The 19,211-nt window shown below is 43.1% G+C and overlaps 1 protein-coding gene across 7 annotated transcripts in view; it reads right to left on the bottom strand.

Annotated features, from left to right (window-relative positions):
- DTNA (dystrobrevin alpha) overlaps nucleotides 1–19,211 on the bottom strand; it is a 210,664-nt gene that overhangs the window by 142,820 nt on the left and 48,633 nt on the right. The window contains exon 1 of one of the 7 annotated variants that reach the window (XM_048939444.1): nucleotides 14,431–14,526. The exons of the other annotated variants lie outside the window; for them this stretch is intronic. The gene's annotated coding sequence lies outside the window, so the exon portion shown is untranslated. Of the gene's footprint in view, nucleotides 1–14,430; nucleotides 14,527–19,211 lie in introns of those variants that run through there. 7 annotated transcript variants of the gene reach the window in all.

A 19,211-nucleotide genomic window follows, 5' to 3' on the forward strand; every position in this document is an offset into this window, starting at 1 on the left:
GCCTGAAACTTGAACACAGGAAGTTCCATACTAACATGTGGAAGAACTGTTTTACAGTAAGAATAATGGAAAGCTGGAGCAGGTTGCCCAAAAAGGTTGTGCAGTGTCTGTCAATGGAGATATTAAAGACTCGTCTGGACACCTACGTGTGTGACCTGTTGTAGAGAATCTGCTTTAATAGGGGAGGTTGAACTTGATGATCTCTTTAAGTCTCTTCCAACCCCTGTGATTCTGTGCAATTCTGTCCTCCCTCTAGCTGTCAGCCATGCAGTGTTAGAGGTGCATTTATGTCAAATTCAGCCAAATTAGCCAGATCTAAGCAGTCATGTTTGCATCATGACCAGGAAGCACATACAAACACTAGATGTAAGTTCCAAGTTCCAGACCTTCCTCCCTGTAATGCTGACGTACTTCACACTGACCTGCTGCACTGCCTTTATTTCCTTGTTGCCAATTTTTCCTGTTAAGCACAGATCCACATTCACAAACAGCTAGGGCTGAAAGGATAAGCTGCATGTGCTGAGAAGCTGTGGCTGCCAGTAGGAAGGTCCCACTTGTCCCGTGGTCATGCAGGTTTCTGGTTCTTCTTTCCCTTCCCTTCACCTCTCACATGGGTGAGGGAAATCTGTCTTCTTCATACACAGTTTTGAGCAACCTCCAGTCTAGACAAGGTGGACTGTGGAAACTTGCAGTGCAGATAAGGGTTTTCCTTGTAAACAAAGTACTTTCTCTCCCACAAAATCAAAACAAGGCCCTCTCTCTCCCAGCCTATTTATTATAGGTAATAATTTAAACACCAGAAACTCATTGAGTTTCTTTGTAGTTTGCTGGAGGGAGAAAATGGAGAGGAAAAGTGCCAGACACAACCCAGATCAACGAGCCTGACTATTGAGAATGTTTGTAACGCCATCTGATCATACAGTAATGCTGAAAAATGCAGAGACCTCACTGCTAGCTCAGGAAGTCCTCAAGCCATGGATACCTCTGCACTGAGAAAACATTCTGAATTCGTGTCAGCATGTTACCCACCTCTGGTACCTCTGTTGGATCCACATGCAGCACCCCATGGCTTTGTGCAAGTTCTTAAGATCACACAAAGCACTGCAGTACACAGATCTCCTCTGGCAGCAGAACTGGCTTAGGGGTATCCCAGCAGCCAAGCACATAAATTGCTGTAACCTCTGGCATGAGCTGGGATAAGGGGACTGCACCAAGATTTGCCACAGCACGGGGCAGTTTTTCTCCCCACTCTCACTCTGAGGACGCAACCCCTGTCTTGGGATGCTCTCTCAGCTGTTGGCAGCCGTCGTGCAGCACAAGCAGGTTCAGGCTGTTGAACCTGACAGATTTCCCCATGGACTAGAAAAACAAATCCTTTCTTTCCCCTTGCCAAGTGATTTCTTGTTCTCTTTGTTTTAAAAAGAAAAGGAATTCTTGTTCTTCCACTGAATAAGATACCTGGTATTCGGCAGCTACGTGTTTGTTCTGGGAGAAGCAGAAAGAGCGCAGTGTAAGCTTACTGTGCTGTAGCACAAACGAAAACACAAAGGATGCCTCTTCAAAAGCTGTGCGCAGAGCGGCCAATGCTTGTACATACTAGTGTGTGTTTTCCAAGGAGGCAGTGTCTACTGTGGCTGCTAGGAGGCCTATCAGCTAAGGTATGAAATCAGAATTATTTTTAGAAAAAATACAGGCTGATGTAGGAGGCAGCATGCAATCAGAGATGAAAAAGACGTTCTTGGCTATGGATCTGGTCTCCCCGGGGCTTAAAGGATATGGCTGTAACAAGACCTTTTTGTGCACAAAAACAGGAAGAAATCTGGCGCAGCCTACAGCCTTATTTTCCACAGCACTCTCCTCTTCTCCTTCTATGGTCCAGTTTGATAGTCAGTTCAGTGGGCAGCTAATGCACTGTTCCCTTGGATTTAGCAGCAGAGACTTAAGCAATATTAATTTTTAAAACTAATTTGCACTTTTTAGGCACCACAGTCTCAAACGTTCTTTGTCAGAAGGAAAATTTTCTCATCTGTCTTTTGATAGGGAAACCTTCCTTACCTGATTTTTAAGAGATGCACACTGACAGAGTCTCTGTTGTGTGATCCCACTCACACAAACAGGAAAAAAACTGGGATAAGCTACTAAGCTGGGCAATTATGCACTGCCACTAACAGCTAGCTCACAATCCACAAATCAGTTCTGTACATCCCTGAAAGCCCTTCTTGCTGTCCATCCAGGAGATGCCAAGACTATAAGGAGGCTTCTGCATTACAGAGAGCTGACATTTAACTTGAAGACAATGCACCGGGACCTGGTCCCTGCTTCTAGATCAAATCTGAAGAGATTATAAACTATGTGGCTTGGGAACTAACTTCAGACCCTGAAAGACTGAATTTTCTCACTATTAGAATAACTACCTATTTTCACTGTATAGAGAGAAGTGAGCTTTCAGGGTTACCTCAGAAGGCTAATTTGCACCAGATTTCTGTTGTAAAGTTGGCTCAGGCTGTTTAGACAGCCCAACCGACTCCAAAGCTTTCCCAAATCTGAACCTGTATAGTGGCCACATTTAAAAAGATCTGGTCACTGCCTGTCCACCACAGCTTGGAGCCCATTCAAATTTCCACCCCTTCTATACCACTGGTTTAGCCAACAAAAACTCTTTTTTTTTCAGGCTCAAATGCTCCTTTCAAAGCTAAACTTGGACATCTCATTTAGACTGCAAACAACAGGCCCAGCAAATTCAAGCAACCTTCTTAGCAGACTGAGACGCTACACTACCCAGATGTCCTGAAGAGCAACGGGCTCAGCCTTCCTCACTCCTGCAAAGTGACTACAGGCTGGAAATACATCCCATAGTAAGTTATCTCCACTTTGAAAATACTACTTTCAGTCTCATGCTGTTTGTTGGTTAGGCTCAATTCAATTGCTAGCAGTGCTTAGAGAAGGGCAAACCCTAAGGAAAATGCAGCCCAAGTAGAAATTTGCAAGTTAAAACCCAGTACTGAAGTGCAAAAAGTAACAAACTAAACCAGAACAAAGACAAATACAACGTGCTTGCTGTTTTTGTCTGGAGTAGCTCAAGTTTTACTGGCCATATATAAGCAGAGTATGTATAAAGGCAGAGTAATGCACTGATACGTGCAAGACAAATCCTTTTTATTCTTAAAGCTCCTCCAAGAGCCAGAATGTGGTGAAGTCAGACAGCTTTACCTACTGGATGGTTTTTACATAGGTAAGTCACAAACAATAACAAGGGCAAACAATACAGTTTTTATCCTTCACTATGCGAAATCAAGAATAACCTCAACTTCTAGGTGTAGAAATTGAAGTGGAACTTCAGGCATAACATACCTGACTGTAACAAATCTAGGAGACTGCACCTTAAGATGGATTCAGGGGAAGTATCTTGGTGCAAATTATATCTCCTTTCTGGCAACACCTGAAAATAGATCTGAGGGGGAGTGCAAACTGGGGTGTCTCACGAAGATTTGCCGCCAGACTTTTGTTAGTACCATTTTTCATTCTAGTCTTAACCCACGCAGTTCTAGGTTTAATCTAACTGCATTTTCCAATCCTTTAAAATTACAACTACTGTTTTTTAACTGTATGTATGGCTTTCAGTGCACTGCATGGCAAGAAATCCTGTCGCACATCCACAACAGAGTCTCTGGTCTCACAGCAGCTTTCTGGGAAACGCCATTTGGGATACCAGTAGTTGCTATATTCATTTTGTTTAGCAAGAGTAGCAAGAATTAAAAGAATCATAATGGCATTTCTCAATCTCTGGTCCCTGTGATCAATGCAGAAGCAAGCGTGAGGCAAGTCTCATGTCTGGGTTGTTTTGCTTCCTTTGCAAGATGGGTCCTGGAGAAAATACTGGGCAAACAGAGGGCTTGTGAGCTTTGGTGGGCAGTGGGCTCATGTGCAGTGGCAATACCAACTGTTGTAGATGCCAAGTAGGTAAAGCCTGCAAGTGTCAAGTCATCTTGTACAGAGCAGGATAAACCTGCCAGAGGGCCAAGAATGTTTGTATTCAGGTACTGTCTTTAGCCCACCTGCTAAGCTGCATCTCTGTCACTTCTCCATGATTAATGTCTAGATGGAAATCCCAGTAAGTTATTTTAGATGGAGATTTTTTCTGTCTGTATGAAGAAGATGTACAAGAGTAGACAATAAACATTAAATCAAGAAGTCTTCTTGCTTTTAAACCCTGTATGTTCCCTGTTCTGTTCACTCGTCCTTGCTTTATTTGTAACCTTTATAAACAATTCATTTTACAATGGAACAGCACAAAAAGTCACATTTTTACCATTAACTTCTGATTTCACAGAGATTACTTTTCATTCCCATTGCTCCTGCATGCAGAGATCCTCTCACATCATCTGAAGCACTGCATCCTCCCTTCATGTCTCTTTGCTTTGCCCTTTGGCAGGTGAGATGCCCTAAAATATTCTGATGGACGGAAACACAATTGCTTTTACAAGCACAATACTTCATTATGTATTTGTTTTGAAAACAGCTTCCAGAGCCTACAGTATGTCAGCAAAAGCCAAAGAAAGAATGTTGATGCTGTTACAAGGTCAGCCTGTCAGAGACTGTAGGCAGCACTGCTGGCATGCCATCAAGTTATCACCATGGCAAACATGGCAGCTTGCAGGCAATGATTCAGCTGCTCTGTCAATACTGAGGCTCCAGCTAAATGTGAAGATGAGTTACTCATACTGCCTCACACACACATGCACGCACACTACCTTGGGAGTTTCCTAATGACTGTGTTTTTCTACATGGCCATGGGGGTTAAGAAGGAATAAAAGCAGCATGCTTGGGTGACAAACCACACAGTTCCTTCTCTTCATACATATATGCTGTACACATACATGCAGACATGTATGCAGACGTGCATGCATACATATACCTCCTGATGATTGTTACTACAAACAAGTTTTTCTTTAAGCAGCAGAAACAGTGAAACCTTATTCTCAGAAGACTTCCTCCACTGGACGCAATTTCCAGCTTTCTCCCGCTGTAACACAACTTCTGCATGTTGAGTGGAGCCAGCCATGCTGACCTTCCCAGCAGCACCAACATGTGCAGGGCTGGAAAGAGCACAGGTGATTTGGCTCCTACCGCCAACAGGCTTTAACTTTAACTGCTGAGTCCTGCTCTCCTGTTGCTCCAGGACTTTGGTTTCTTCCCTCCACTCAGTTGTCAAGATTCTAATAACAGCAGTTTAATAATTCTTGAAATCTTGCCTTTTAAACTTACATTGTTATCCTGCCAGTATACAACGAATGTTAACATTGGTAATGTTCACAATGTCATTTAATGCACTTGGAAAATATCCCTTATTGGGATATATGCTTATAGGCTACTTATAAAGTGCAAGTCCTCTTAAAACTATGACATTTGGCAGGGTGCAGAGCTGCTCTGTTAAGTGTACAGCTTTCACTTCTTTTTTTTTTTTTTTAATTGGGATGTGGTGTTATTAATACACTGCTTTAATTTTGAGGGCTTAGGAGGACAATTTAAAATAATCAAGAATGAAAAGATGACTTGAGATAAACTACATCCAACAAACACTTCAGGGTTGTTAGGAGACAATGCCAGCAGTTTGCTTTGAAAAGTCTTTTTCCAAGATGAAGCAAGCTATAAAGTCTGTTTTGCTATATGGGGTATTTTGTTCCAAGTTTTAATATAATAAAAAAAAAAAAAAAGCTTTTGTATCCGGGTCTGCCCTACAGCCATGTCCTCACTCCATGTTAGGGCAGAACTGTGCGTACATCAGCTCTCTCATCTGCCTACTTTGGCCTGCACCCAGCAGCCTGCAACTCTTTCGGAGGAAGGGAAACCAGGGACCGGGAGCTCCTGTGCACCCAATCCAGCCTTACTGGGGCCCTGTGGGGAAGGAAGAAATAAGCCTCCATATACTACCCAACATCTCCTTCAGCAAAAATGCACTAGTCTTTCTGCATGAGCAGATTCTTCCCCAAGAAAGGCCTGTGGTCGCTGCTCACCTGGTATGGCGATGCATGAGGAAGGGCCAGGACCAGGGTGATGGGCAAGCCCACACAACAGAGTCACACGGGCTGCAGCGGGGACCGTGCTGTCACCTTGCCCAGAGGAGGCTTCCCAAGTAAGGATTCCTTGATTTGTAGCAGTCCTGAATGGACTGAGCAGTCCCTGTGAATGTGGTCTCCCCTGCTCTCACCCTACCATGGCTCTCAAGCTCTGCAGCGGATACACAGCCTGCAGCAAGAGGATGCAGAAGCCTGGCTGCTTAGGAAACAGTAGCATTAATGGGTACTTCCTAGTAGTCTCTAAAAGGCAGTACAGGAAGTCTACTAATTTTTCTAAGAAGGGCAGTGAAAGGGGGAACATTAAAAAACACAGTCTTTTGACACATAAGGGTTTTTTTCTGGAAGCACTTGGGTCTTTGGATGCTTCAGAGCTTCAAGACATTAGACCAAATCACGGATGACCTGTATCTATGTGTATTTACTCAGCGGACCACAGAACCATAGAATATCCTGAGCTGGAAGGAACTCACAAGGATTACAGAGTTCAGTCCCTGGTTTCACACAGGACAACCCAAACTCTATGTCTGAGAGTACTGCCTAATGCTCCTTCAACTCCAGCACTGGGGGCTGAGTCCACTGCTCTGTTCCATGCCCACTGCTCTCTGGTGTAGAACCTTTTCCTAACCCTGCCCTGATGCAGCTCCACGCCATTCCCTCGGGCCCTGTTGCTGTCACACAGAGCAGAGCTCAGCGCTGCCGCTTCGCTCCCTTTGAGGAGCTGCAGCTTCCATAAGGCAGCCCTTAAGCTCCTCTGCTCTGGGCTGAGAAAACCCAAAGAACTCAGCTGCTCCTCACACACCTTACCCTCCAGACCCTTCACTGTGGCCCATCTCTGGACACTCTTTAATAGTTTTATGTCCTTCTTATATTGTGATGCCCCAAATGGCACCAACGCTTTCATGTGGCTTACTGCAAGTGTACACCTTCACAACCAGACATCACTCAGTACACACCTTGGCCACCTTGTTCATTCTCTACAGTTTCATGGTTATTATTCTCAGGATCAGAACAGGCCAGTGATGAGCACAGGATATCCAGGCTCAGCTCTGGTCTGGCTGCCTTCACCCATGACTCTTGGGGAACCTTCTCCATTAGGGATGCATCTCCCCACAGTTTACAGCACTGGCTGCAGGGAGGCCTCTATTTGGTCATGCATAAAAGCCCCACAGGGAGTTCCACATTTGGCTGTTTTTCCCAAGGAGAAACTATCACCTTCTTCTCTTACAAAAAGAAACTTATCCAGAGAATAGTGGTGGAAAATAAAAGACAGAAGCCTTGTTCCAGTGCTGAATGATTACAGAAAGATAAATTTACTTTCACTGAGTACAAGGGATGCTGTCAGAGCTGGAGGAAATGGGGAATCGTTAGCCCATTAGGGGACTACACAAAAAACATGAGAAGAGAGGTGAGGCAGGCAATGTTTTCAAAATGAGGACACACATATGGATGAAGGAGTCTAATTTTAATCACCCACATATGAAATCCTTGGCCCAGCTCCCAATCTCCTTGGAGCGGGAGCAGTTGTTCAGGATTCCCTTTCTTGGCAGGTGTGCAGCCAGCTTCTGCTCCTCCTCTGCAGAGTCTGAGCACGCACCAACTCCTGCAGGGCACAGCCCAGAGCAGAGGACTCACCACGTGGCAGAGCAGTGGCAGTCCCTCTCTGACATCTGACATCAAAAGGAGGCATTGATCAGCTGCCCCTGCTTCCTCCTGTGTGGGTTTGCTTCCTGCCACCACCTGGCAGTCAGGTCTGGGTTCCCCATCAGCCTGCTCAGCATGAGGATGCAAGTTTCTTTAGGAGGGCAGCACGTAATGGCTGACTTTGTAATCTAGGGAAGAACCTATGAGAGGTATATCTTTTTCCTTTTTAGCATTGCCATATATTGCCTTTACTCAAGCAAACTAAGTGCACAAAAATCACAGAATCACAGAATGGCCTGGGTTGGAAGGGACCCAAAAGATTATAAAGTTCCAACCCACTTGCCACAGGCAGGGCCACCAACCTCCAGATCTGGTACTAGAGCAGGCTGCCCATGGCCCCATCCAATCTGGTCTTGAACACAAAATGGCCATTTCTTCTTTTGTATCTCTCATCTATTTATCCCAGTCGCGCTGCTCAATATGAGCAGCAATGCCAGGCCACTGTTATTATTCTTAGAGGTCTTAAGCCTTAAAATAACAACAGCCCATGCCATAGTAGGGGAAAAGATACTACGGATAATTCAGAATTACACTCCCCAGATGCAGAGCTTCTCCTTTTGCTAGCATTAGGAATCTAACTGAAGACTGATAGAAATGCATTTTCTAAAAATTAATAATCACCGACTTCCCGCTTTCTTTTTACCACACACTTAGCAGGCTGTCTTACCCACTAAGGAAGATCACAGCTCTCATTTCTTTGCTGCTGGCACTGCTCTGCTACTTCACAGAAGAGGGAAATAAAAGCAGTCTCACAGGAAGGTTAAAGATGCATCAGAAGCACTCATTGACCCCAGAGTCCCACTACTGACCAGCAACATCTTGCAAGCCCATTCATTATCCTACTGCTGGAAAACCAAGTATAATAAATAATTCATTGATTTTCAGTAACCTAAAGCATGAGCAGTTGTACTGAAGTTCAGAGAACAGGGAGGAGCGGGGAGGAAAGAAGGAATCTTCTTCAGAGCTTACTGTAACTGAATAGTTTATCCCATCTCTGCTTAGAGATTTAAGGCTTGGTCCAGCAATACTATTAAAGTCCCAGACAAAAATATTCCTTTAGAAAAATTTAAGTAAACACACTATAAATAACTTAATGGGAGCCAAAATCAAAGCAAATGGCACCACAAGCAACTCGACAATAAAAATGTGAAAATGCTTATGACTTCCTGAGAGCAAAATGCAGCCACTATACATTGCGAATAGCAAATCGCTGCCAGCAGCAAAGTGTTTTAACACTCCGGAGTTCAGAAACAGTTCTACTTAAAATTTTATAGTGAAAACCAATTTCAATAATATCCTTTTGGGGGAATACATTTTCAGAGGCAGGAAAGTCTTGGGCTAACCAGCTCCAAGCCTGCAGATCCTGCTTTAGTAGAACACTTTCAGAGATGAGACAGAAAGGAACATTAAATACCTCTTCGCTTGCAAGCTAAAAATAAAGCACGTGAATGCCTGCTTCCTTTCAAGATAGTATAACAAGCCCACAAACAATTACTTGAGACAGGGTTTCACTGGATTGTGCTACAAGCCATCCTTCCCTCTCATTTAATTTCCGTCCTTGGCAATTTTTACAGAAAGCTGAAAAGAAGACTGGCCTAGACTTTGGTTCCTCATGGAAAAACATGGTATCTCTTAGCTCTACAAATAACTAGCTATGCTATTGCTCCACCCTGACAGCTCCAAGGGGACAGATCCAACTCCCAGGCTGCTTGGGGTGCCAGTGGAGTGGGCAGCAGGTGCAGGAGGTGGAGGTGGTACAGTGCTTGGGGGAGACAGAGCCTCTGTCCTTCATGATGCACAGCACCAGAAGCCTTCTGTGGCTGAATGCCAGTCAGAGTTGATTTTGCTAAATCACCTATTTTAGCTTTTTAAAGAACACTGCCAAGAGAAAAGGCTCAAATACAAAAAACTCTTATCTGTGTTTTTTAAAGATGTCATATTTTTACTAGTTAATTCAGCCTTTCACTCTGAATGTGCAACTAACTTGGCCCACTGCACCCCCAAGACAAGTACTTAAGCACATAAAGTGCTGTGCTTGAACCCCAAACTCAACAGCTTTTGTAATAGTCTCTAAATAGTCTTTAAAATTTAAGTTAAAAAAAAAGCAAAGAAATTATATTCATTTCCAATTGGATAAGGCTTTAAGAAGATGTTTTATTAGACTTCAATGCTTTACTACTTACCAATAACAAGCAGTAGTAATATCAATGATACAATAATTCCTCAAGTTTACTTGACAACTTGACAACTACATGCAAATGAGAGTATAGGACATTCATCTCTTCTACATTCTCAGTAATTACTTCGTTTTTAGCCAACCTTCAACTTTTTCCCTTGTTCATCAGAAAAACTAAGAATTTCATCACGTACCAAAGGAGTTTTCTGTGAGGAACTTTCCTTCAGTTACAGAACCTATGTGTTACAAGACCACTGCGGAGAACAAGAGAAAAATGAAATAACCTACAATGCTATGGGTACCCTCACAGTTATGACTACACAGGCAAACAAACTGCACTAATTTCTTTAAAGAAGCCCTTTTTTCCTTACTAGTTTTCAGAATAGTCTCATGCTCTTTAAGGTAGTCCAGATATACCTCCAAATTACATAATTGCTAGTCATTCATCTGTCCAGTGGTGTCTCGTCTGAGCCTAAACGATGAAACAAAAATCTAGGAATTAATTATGCTTTACAAAAATCCTACATGCAGCTCCTTGCACCAAATTATTGACTCCTCAAGGGTTAATTAACTACTTTCTTAAAGAAGATGAAAATTCTATATGAAAAATCACATTCCCACATCTCCAAAACAATTAACTTGGATAATTCTGTTGGGGATAGCGGCAGAAATAACACATTTCCTATCACAGGGAGCATCTCAATCAGAAGAACACCTATATTTTCAGTCTGAGCTGGGGACTTTGGTTTGCACATGTTTGGCCTTGTAAGAGTGAGGCAAATTAAGTAATGATCCCAATGCTGTTACAAATAAAATGCTAAGGCTGCCAACAGGTATGTGGTCAGTAATTTCATGACATGAGAAAATAGCGGAAAGCAAGTACAATGTTTAAGCACCATTATTTAATATTATTTAAATACTAATAATGGTCACAGAAGTCACCCACATTAAATTATGGAAGAGTTTCTTACTGTCTAAGATAGCCAGGCAATTACACGTAGGTAAGCCAGCCTTCCAGAAAAAAACAGCTCGTGTAATTCCCCAGTGACTCTTTCATTCAATACAGTGGAGCAGAAAAGGTGAAACCTGGTGAGTTGGTAACTAGCTGTGGTCATCAGTGACAAAACTTAGCAAGATAATCCCTCCTATCTAAGGGCATTGAGTACAACACAGAAACCAGTTTCTTCCCTCTAGACTTTCTATTGAAAACAAACAAACAAGGGCTAGAAATAACATTCCAGAGGAAATGTCTTTCTCTCTATTGAACTATATTTTAAAATAAGCAGAAAGCACTGGGACCCAGGAGGACTTTTTTCTACTGTTAATATGACTTATTAAGACCACCATTGAGGTGGGTTACTGTGTGACATCCAGGTCTCCTACCACCACCGCACAGCCTCAACTGTCTGAGAACCCAGATCCAAGGTTTCCCATTGAGAAAACTTCACCATGCATTTCTGGAGAGGGACCAAAGAGATTTTGATTTTAAATCAATCTCCCTGGTAAACATAAACAATGGAAAAGTTCAGCAACCTAGCCCAGTAGTCAGACTTTAGGTGGCATCTATTACGGGAACTGAAGCAGTCTTATGCAGACAGCAACTGGATTACAGACTGGTTGAGGTTGGAAAGGACCTGTGGAGGCTGTCGTGTCCAACATCTACTCACCCAGGGACACCTAGAGCTGCTTGGCCAGGATCATGGGTGCCCTAACAAAGAATAGCTCAGCTCTTTTTACCATAATCGTTAAAGCTAAATCAAAAATAGCATTTTCAGGATGAACTTTAAAAAAAGGGAATTTGTAAATGCTAAGACAAATACCAACATTAGAAAAAAAAAAGGGTAGAATTGATCATCAAAGTTTAGGCTTTTTTACTAAGAAACAACTGTGCTACATAGTGCTACATAGTGTTCTGCTCTGTGGACATGCATGGATGCAACAAAAATCTGAAATATGAATTCTGCTTAGAAAAAAATGTTGTTATTGAAGTTAAAGAAACAGTTGAACCACAAAGAATCCAAGAAACAGAGAAGTCTATTTAGAGCATTAACCACATTTTGTTTACTGCTTAAGATGAATTCATCATGCAAACAGTCCAAAGTGAGATGCTGGCAGGCTCTGAGCATGCTCTGAAATGCAGAGGCCAGAAACATTCTACATCCATATTAGGCTGTCCCGAGTCCTGAGCTGGATTCAAACCCTTCTGCTTTGCCTGTGACTTGAAAATTCCAGCGATGGCATCTGACATGCAGCATCACCACAATCAAAACATCTTAAAAAGGTGTTAGAATACACCAGGCTGGTACTAGCTACAGAAGCACGAAACTAGGAACACAAAACTGGAACCAAGAGCTCCCACATTAAAAGACAGAGGGAGAATGTGGGGAAGGACTCGTCTCGAATAAAAACACAACTGTTTATTAATTAAACAAGAAACTTTAGCCTAAAGCAGCATAAGTCTAACATATATGTCAAATGAAATCTATGTTTATACTAAGGAAACTAGCAACTTATAACATAACTAACAACTAGCTCACTTATTCAGCGTATAATTCATTTCTAAGAAAAGAGATGTGCAGTACCAGTCCTTTAGTTCACCTCCTGACCGTGATTCCTCACACACCTACATACAAGAACATTTCAACACAATATGGATCAATCTGATTGAAGCTGACACTCCCTGAAAGCTGCAACCAAATTTTCCCATCTGAACTGTTTGCACACATGCATCAGTGATCTCTGACATGACTGGGACAGGAGAGCTACATGCTGCTACTTACAGCACAGTAACACCACCACGTAATGCACACTGAGGTACCAATACAAATACTTCTTTGCCAGCAGAAGAAAACAAAATCACAAATATAGAGAAACTACGAAAAAAGAATAAGTCCAGAAACAACTGCATGGTTGAATTCCCTTTCCTAAAAGCATGTGTAAAAGCAAAGATTCTGCATTAATTTGTCCACTGTGTTTCAACTAACAAATAATGCCTGGAGAACAGAATGCACAAGGCTGTCTGAAAAATGTCTTGGGTAGGCTAAAATCAAACACAGCATTGGCAATGCAGCAGCACACTGACTACACGCAAGGCACAGCAGACACACTTTTCTGTATCCAATGCTGAGACTTTCCCACAAATATTTTCACTGATTTTGAAAGCAAACTTGCAACATCTCTTGAACATCTCTGCTGCTAGCAAGATCCTGCCCAGCAAAACCTACAGTGGAACCGGGTTCTGGTGCTTCCAGGAAGATTTGGTCCAGCTGAGCTGGGAAGCTGCTATGGAGGCAGCTTGTCCAGAGTTACTACATAATCTGATACAGCCTGCAACAGGGTTTGCAACAGATATGTCAAACATGCCAGCGAGTGACAGGAACCAAGTATTTGCCTTTCCTTTATTTGGTCCTATCTCCTGATAAGACCATGTCTACATCAGTGAGAGAAAGCAGAGAAGGGAATGCTTCATGTACCAGAACCGCGCTGCCTACACCACTGAAGCATTACAACAGTCCCCGGGGCAGTTTTTGGTCCTAAACAGCCCTCTTTCTTCCAAAGAGCTTCTGGGCACAGACTGGGAATTTGCACAGAACAGAGATATCTCCCACAGGCTGCCTGTTTCTGACTGCCCTGCTCTGGAGACCGAGACTAAGAGCATGGCAGGGGCCAGGGGCATCTGGACCACAAAGATGATAAAGGGCCTGGAGCATCTCCCTTCTGAGAAAAGGCTGGGTAATATAGGTCTGTTCAGCCTGGGGAAAAGAAGACAGAGGGGAGATCTGATTCATGTTTATAAATATCTAAAGGGCATTGGGAGGCAAATGGATGAGGTCAGGCTGTTCTTGGTGGTGTGTAAGTGACAGGACAAGGAGCAATGGCCTAAAACTTGAACATAGGAAGTTCCATACAAACATGTGGGAGGAACTTCTTTACAGTAAGGATGATGGAGCACTGGAACAGGTTGCCCAGAAAGGTTATGGAGACTCCTTCTGCGGAGATATGGATGCCTACCTGTGCAACCTACTGTAGGGTACCTGCTTTAGCTGGGGGGTTGGACTCGATGGTCTCTTGCGGTCCCTTCCAATCCCTGCGATTCTGTGTGATTCTGTGACCTCTGCAGCACATGCACTACTGGAAGAGACACAGCCCCGGGGCCTCCATCAGTGAGCTGTTAAATGCAGCAAGCTCCTTACCTCTTCAGCTAGATGTATTAATCTGCATGTTTGAGCTCCTTCCAAATAATGTAAATCCAACCCACTGCAGAGAAAAGCGCATGTCTAAAATCAGCTTTTTCCCTTTCAAATTATAATAGCAATGGTAATAATGATAAATCCCAGCCCAGCTGATTTACCTGAGAGATTTGCCACTTCCCTTGTACTCCTGAAAGAATGCCCTCCACAACTACAAGTGAGAAGCCTGATAGAGGCTAAGCAGACCTAAGATTACACTGATAAAGATCATACATTTCAAACTCACCAGTTCCATGCCAATTCTTTAAAACTGATATGTTCTCAACAGACAGAATCTGATCCCATCAGTGCAAACTTGGTCCAACTTTTCCAGTAATGACCCTTTGCTAGGAGCAAGAAACAAAGGTAAGGTGCATACCTGCCCAAGGAACTGTCATCCTTTGGAACATGCACAAGCAAAGCAGAACTCTCTGGCAAGCATTGACAGTGGGTAAACAGGACAAGTGAAAAGATGTTGAATCTCATAAAAACTGCTTCACCTGCAATGGTTTCTCTAAGAATCAGTATTTAAAGTTCAAGTATTCCTATCTCCAAATCGAGGTTATTAAATGAACAATGGAAGAAAAATAACAAACAAGGAGAGCACGAAAATAAAGACACTCTCAAAAAGCCTAGCTTGTGATCCTGAGCATAGGAGGATTAACAGCAGCACGCTCCTCCAGCTAGAAAGAAAAACCTCAAACAAGACCGCATTTCTCAAAGCTGTACTCTTGGTTTATGCTGTGCTCTGCATTAACTGCTGACATTAGTGATGGCCTGTATTGTGAATGAATCCTACCCATTCCATCCTTCCGTGCCTACAAGGGAGCGGTTTTTCTGCTCTGCTGCGTAAGGTGAGAATCCATGGGATGAGAGGTATATCTTGTGGTATCACATATCCTCTGAACTACAAATGTCAACTGAGAGCGGGAGTTTCACTACTTCAGCACTCAGCCAGAGGCAAAGTTTCATCTCCAAAGCTATGTTTCATGTTAGTAGAGTGAGACCACTTGAGCTGACATCCTAAATCAATTTCCCAGCTGATCTAGCTGAACGATTTTGTTTAAATCAGAGAGTAACTGTCACAGATGTTCCTAGCGATTACACAGCCAAGATTTTAAACCTTCTTGGAATATAGGCTTTTTTTTTTTCTTTTAGCCTTTCTTTCTATCCCATTCTTACACAGAAACCTGGATTTTGCCCACAAATAGCACTGAGGTAGCTTTTCAGGCTGCTCAGAAGGCCAAACAAAGCAGCTCTGGTCTCCTAAGTGGCACTGGGCCTCTTGTCAGAGCACTGGCCCAGCATGGAGCTGGCAGGCCTTCATCCACCCACCGCCTCCTGTCATGGGCACACAGAGACTTGACTGCCTGATGCTCCCTCAGTAAGCCTCATTCCTGTGTCTGACAATGATACAAAGGGCTGTATTTCAGGCAGCAAAGTGACTACGAAGAGCCCAGGCTTGTCCCAATAGCAACATCAGGTTAGGAGCGAGTGCTGGCAGCCCCAGCAGCAGAAAAGGCGACTGGCACACAGCCTGATTCCTATACATAAAAAACACTTGCAATGGCAGTATAAGCTCACTTCACATGTGTCTGCACATCAGCTGTGGCTCCCCTTCAGTTCAGCATCTTTCAGTTTTGCAATGTGAAGTTCACAATTTTTCTGTGCCATCTTAAAACTGAGAATTACATTCGTCCTTCATAACAAGTCTTACTCTACTGTCTTAATTAGAATATTTGTATCTGAGCAGCTGGTTATCCACTTACTCCAGAATGAAAGCCCAGAGCATATTTAAATAATGACTGAGTTCTGTATAGCTTTCTCTGCTCCTTAATATGTTGTTATACTGAGGACTATGGTTTAATACACAAATTACAGTGTACAAAAATATTGAGTGCTCCCCTGAAGAAGTCAGGAAGGCAAATTTTGTCTGGAGCAAATTGCTGGAATATAGGGTATCTTCTTTTTATTTGTTCCCAAACATGCATTTGCCTATAGCGGGAAAGTCTGCCTTGCAATAATGAAAGGCCATGCCTTTAGTACGTCACCTAACTACAGATTTTAGTTGAGTTTTCCTTTCGATTAAGTATTTATTAATTTTGGAAAGTGTTTGTTGTGGTAGAATTACTGAGATGTACCTGTACCCTCTCCACATTACTTATACAGTCAAGCAGTACAAGGCCCAAGGGGCTGAAGGGCAGAAGCAGTGAGCACTGAAAATCTTGTGGTAGAGATCAAAAAATTTCCCAGGCCTGCTTATTGCTTCTCTGCAAGACAACACCTCTCCCATTTGACAGAAATTTGTTAATCTTTCCAAGATGAACAGGTTGGCTCTATAAAAAACACTACCTCTGGCGAACTGTGACTCACCTATTCTTACACCACTGCCACGAGAGGGAAAACTGGAGCAGTTGCACTGAGTCTGAACGCAAGAAAGAACTACTTCCACCAGAAGAAGATTCGCCAGCAGGGACAGGGAAGTGATTGTCCCTCTCTATTCTGCCCTCATGAGGCCCCACCTGGAGTACTGTGAGGCTGTGGATGCCTGTTCCTGAAGGTGTTCAAGACAGATTGGATGGGGCCCTGGGCAGCCTGGTCTGGTATTACATGGGGAGGTTGGTGGCCCTGCATGTGGCGGGGAGGTTGGAGATTCATGATCCTTGAGGTCCCTTCCAACCTGGGCCACTCTGTGATTCTGGGATATATAAACAAGATCTTTTGAAGAAAGAATTGTCTCTCAGTATTATAAACTGCAAAGCTCTTTTCCATAATAGAGAATTTATTTAGATGGACCTAAGAGGACCAGGGGAATCATTAGAGAAATGTATTCCAAAGAACCATGTAGTCCAGAAAAAAAAATTAACTCTTTGCTCCCTTCCTCATGCAACTTTCTCGTTGTTCTCATGCAAACCTATTCATGTGGATAAAATACAGTAAATATGGGGCACTGAATAAACAAACTGGAAATAATCTCCATCTGACTAGACCGAATAAACAGAAATTCAATCAAAAGTCTTCTTCTGAAGGGAGATAGCTGAAGAAGTACAAAAAATAAATAAGAGCAGAGATGTGCTCTTAATATGAGGCACAATGATGACGACAGGAGGATTATTTTCTTCTCAATACTGGCCAGTATTCTGTAACCAAGGTTTCAAATTGCTCATGTATTTGTTTTCACTGTGTTTTACTTTTTTTCCCTGTGAGATCTGTTTAACCAGTGCTTGGCAATATGGCAGAAAACTAGAAGCTTTGAAAAGCAGTTCTTCATAAATCAACACTGAAATGAACTTTGATTTGTAAGACCCTTTCTCTCTCCTGAGACTGTACTGCCCAGGAATAGGAATGATCCTTTGCCCTCCTCCATCTGTTGCACAGCATAGCCCATCCTGCCCTACAACTGCTCCCTGCCAGGCTGTGCAGTCCTCACTGTGCTACACCTACCTCATGGGGTAGTAGGTGAAGCTTAAAAGCACACCGAGATCTTGGATCAGAGCTGTTTTGAATGTCAATTTATATACACTATATTATTCCAGAGGAATGAGGTAACAAGAATGTTACAAGTCTGCTTAGTTCAGCAGTCTCCACGTTTAGGAGCTGTGAGATGACAAAGTTCAGGTTGCACACTGCATCATCCTCTCTGTGTGTAAGATCTACAGATGCAATCTTCAACTCCTTATCTTCCGGTTGAGCAGCTCTGTGTCTACCTAAGGCACACGAAGACAAATGCAGCAGAAAGTCTGCCAGGTGTTAAGGATTCACAAGTGCTCTGAGTGCCAGAAGAAGGCACAGAGACTCTCTAGCATGTGCAGATGAGCTGGATATGTCAAAGATTCAATTGGTTATACTCATAGAAGGGCCTGGATTGAAAAGAACCACAAGGATCATCTAGTTTCAACCCCCCTGCTATGTGCAGGGTCGCCAACCACCAGACCAGCCTGGCCTTGAATGCCTCCAGGGATGGGGCATCCACAACCTCCTTGGGCAACCTGTTCCAGTGTGTCACCATCCTCTGTGTGAAAAACTTCCTCCTAATATCTAACCTAAACCTCCCCTGTCTTATTTTAAAACCAGTTCTCAGCATATGTGAGCAGCTCTGGAGTTTTTGTGCCCTATGGGCTAAAATATAGGCTAAACACGGGCACGTCTGCACAAACCACAGAAATACTCCTCACACAAAGGTCAAGGGGGCTACCAAAGTTTACATCCTTGCTCCAAATTACAGGAATACTGAAGCATACCAAAGACAGTGTCTGAAGTTTTCTTTTAACATGAAAAAAAAAAAAAATTATGCTAGCTTTGTTCTCAGTCTTACTGAATCACTTAAGCTGAAGTATTCCAAAAATTCTCAAGCAGCTGCCCTGAAAAATTTCATCTCAAATGTTAAAAGTTTTGAAGAATGCCCTGAAAAACAGGGTACTATAATGGGAGCAGCTGGGCAACTTTCCTAATTGGCAGTGCTATTACATCGTTAGGAATTTATGTGTTTTGTTTATCACAGACAATATTATCAACTGCCCTCCACTGAGTTGATAATGCGCAGAAAAATAAAGAGAAGAAGGGCAGCTAAAAGGCGTCAGAGCTGCTGGCTGAACTCAAGTCCAGAAGTGTCTTGTTGCCAATCCAGGCAGTGATAGACAAAGAAGGACAGCCTCTGCCCCTCCCAAGGTCATGTGCCTCAAGGCCACGGCGAGCCAAATGGGCCGCCTAGACACATAGGCTGTTACGGTAAAATCATCACAGTCATATTTCTGCAGATGAAAAAGAAATATGAGATGTGTGCCAGTATTAGAAGCAAGAAAGAAGATACCCAGATAACTAGCATGCAATTCTATTTGTGTGCCAAAAGGAAATCTGGAGCAGTTTTTACACAAGCCTTCAAGCCACAAGACCTTCAGAGAAAGAGGAGCAAAACAGAGCCTTCTTCACAGAATCACAGAAACACCACGGCTGGAGAAGACCTACAAGATCATCCACTCCAACCACCCACCTAACACCAATAGTTCTCATTAAACCAGGTCCATCAAC

Source organism: Lagopus muta, chromosome 3, assembly GCF_023343835.1.
Source record: "Lagopus muta isolate bLagMut1 chromosome 3, bLagMut1 primary, whole genome shotgun sequence".
Taxonomy (NCBI): domain Eukaryota; kingdom Metazoa; phylum Chordata; class Aves; order Galliformes; family Phasianidae; genus Lagopus; species Lagopus muta.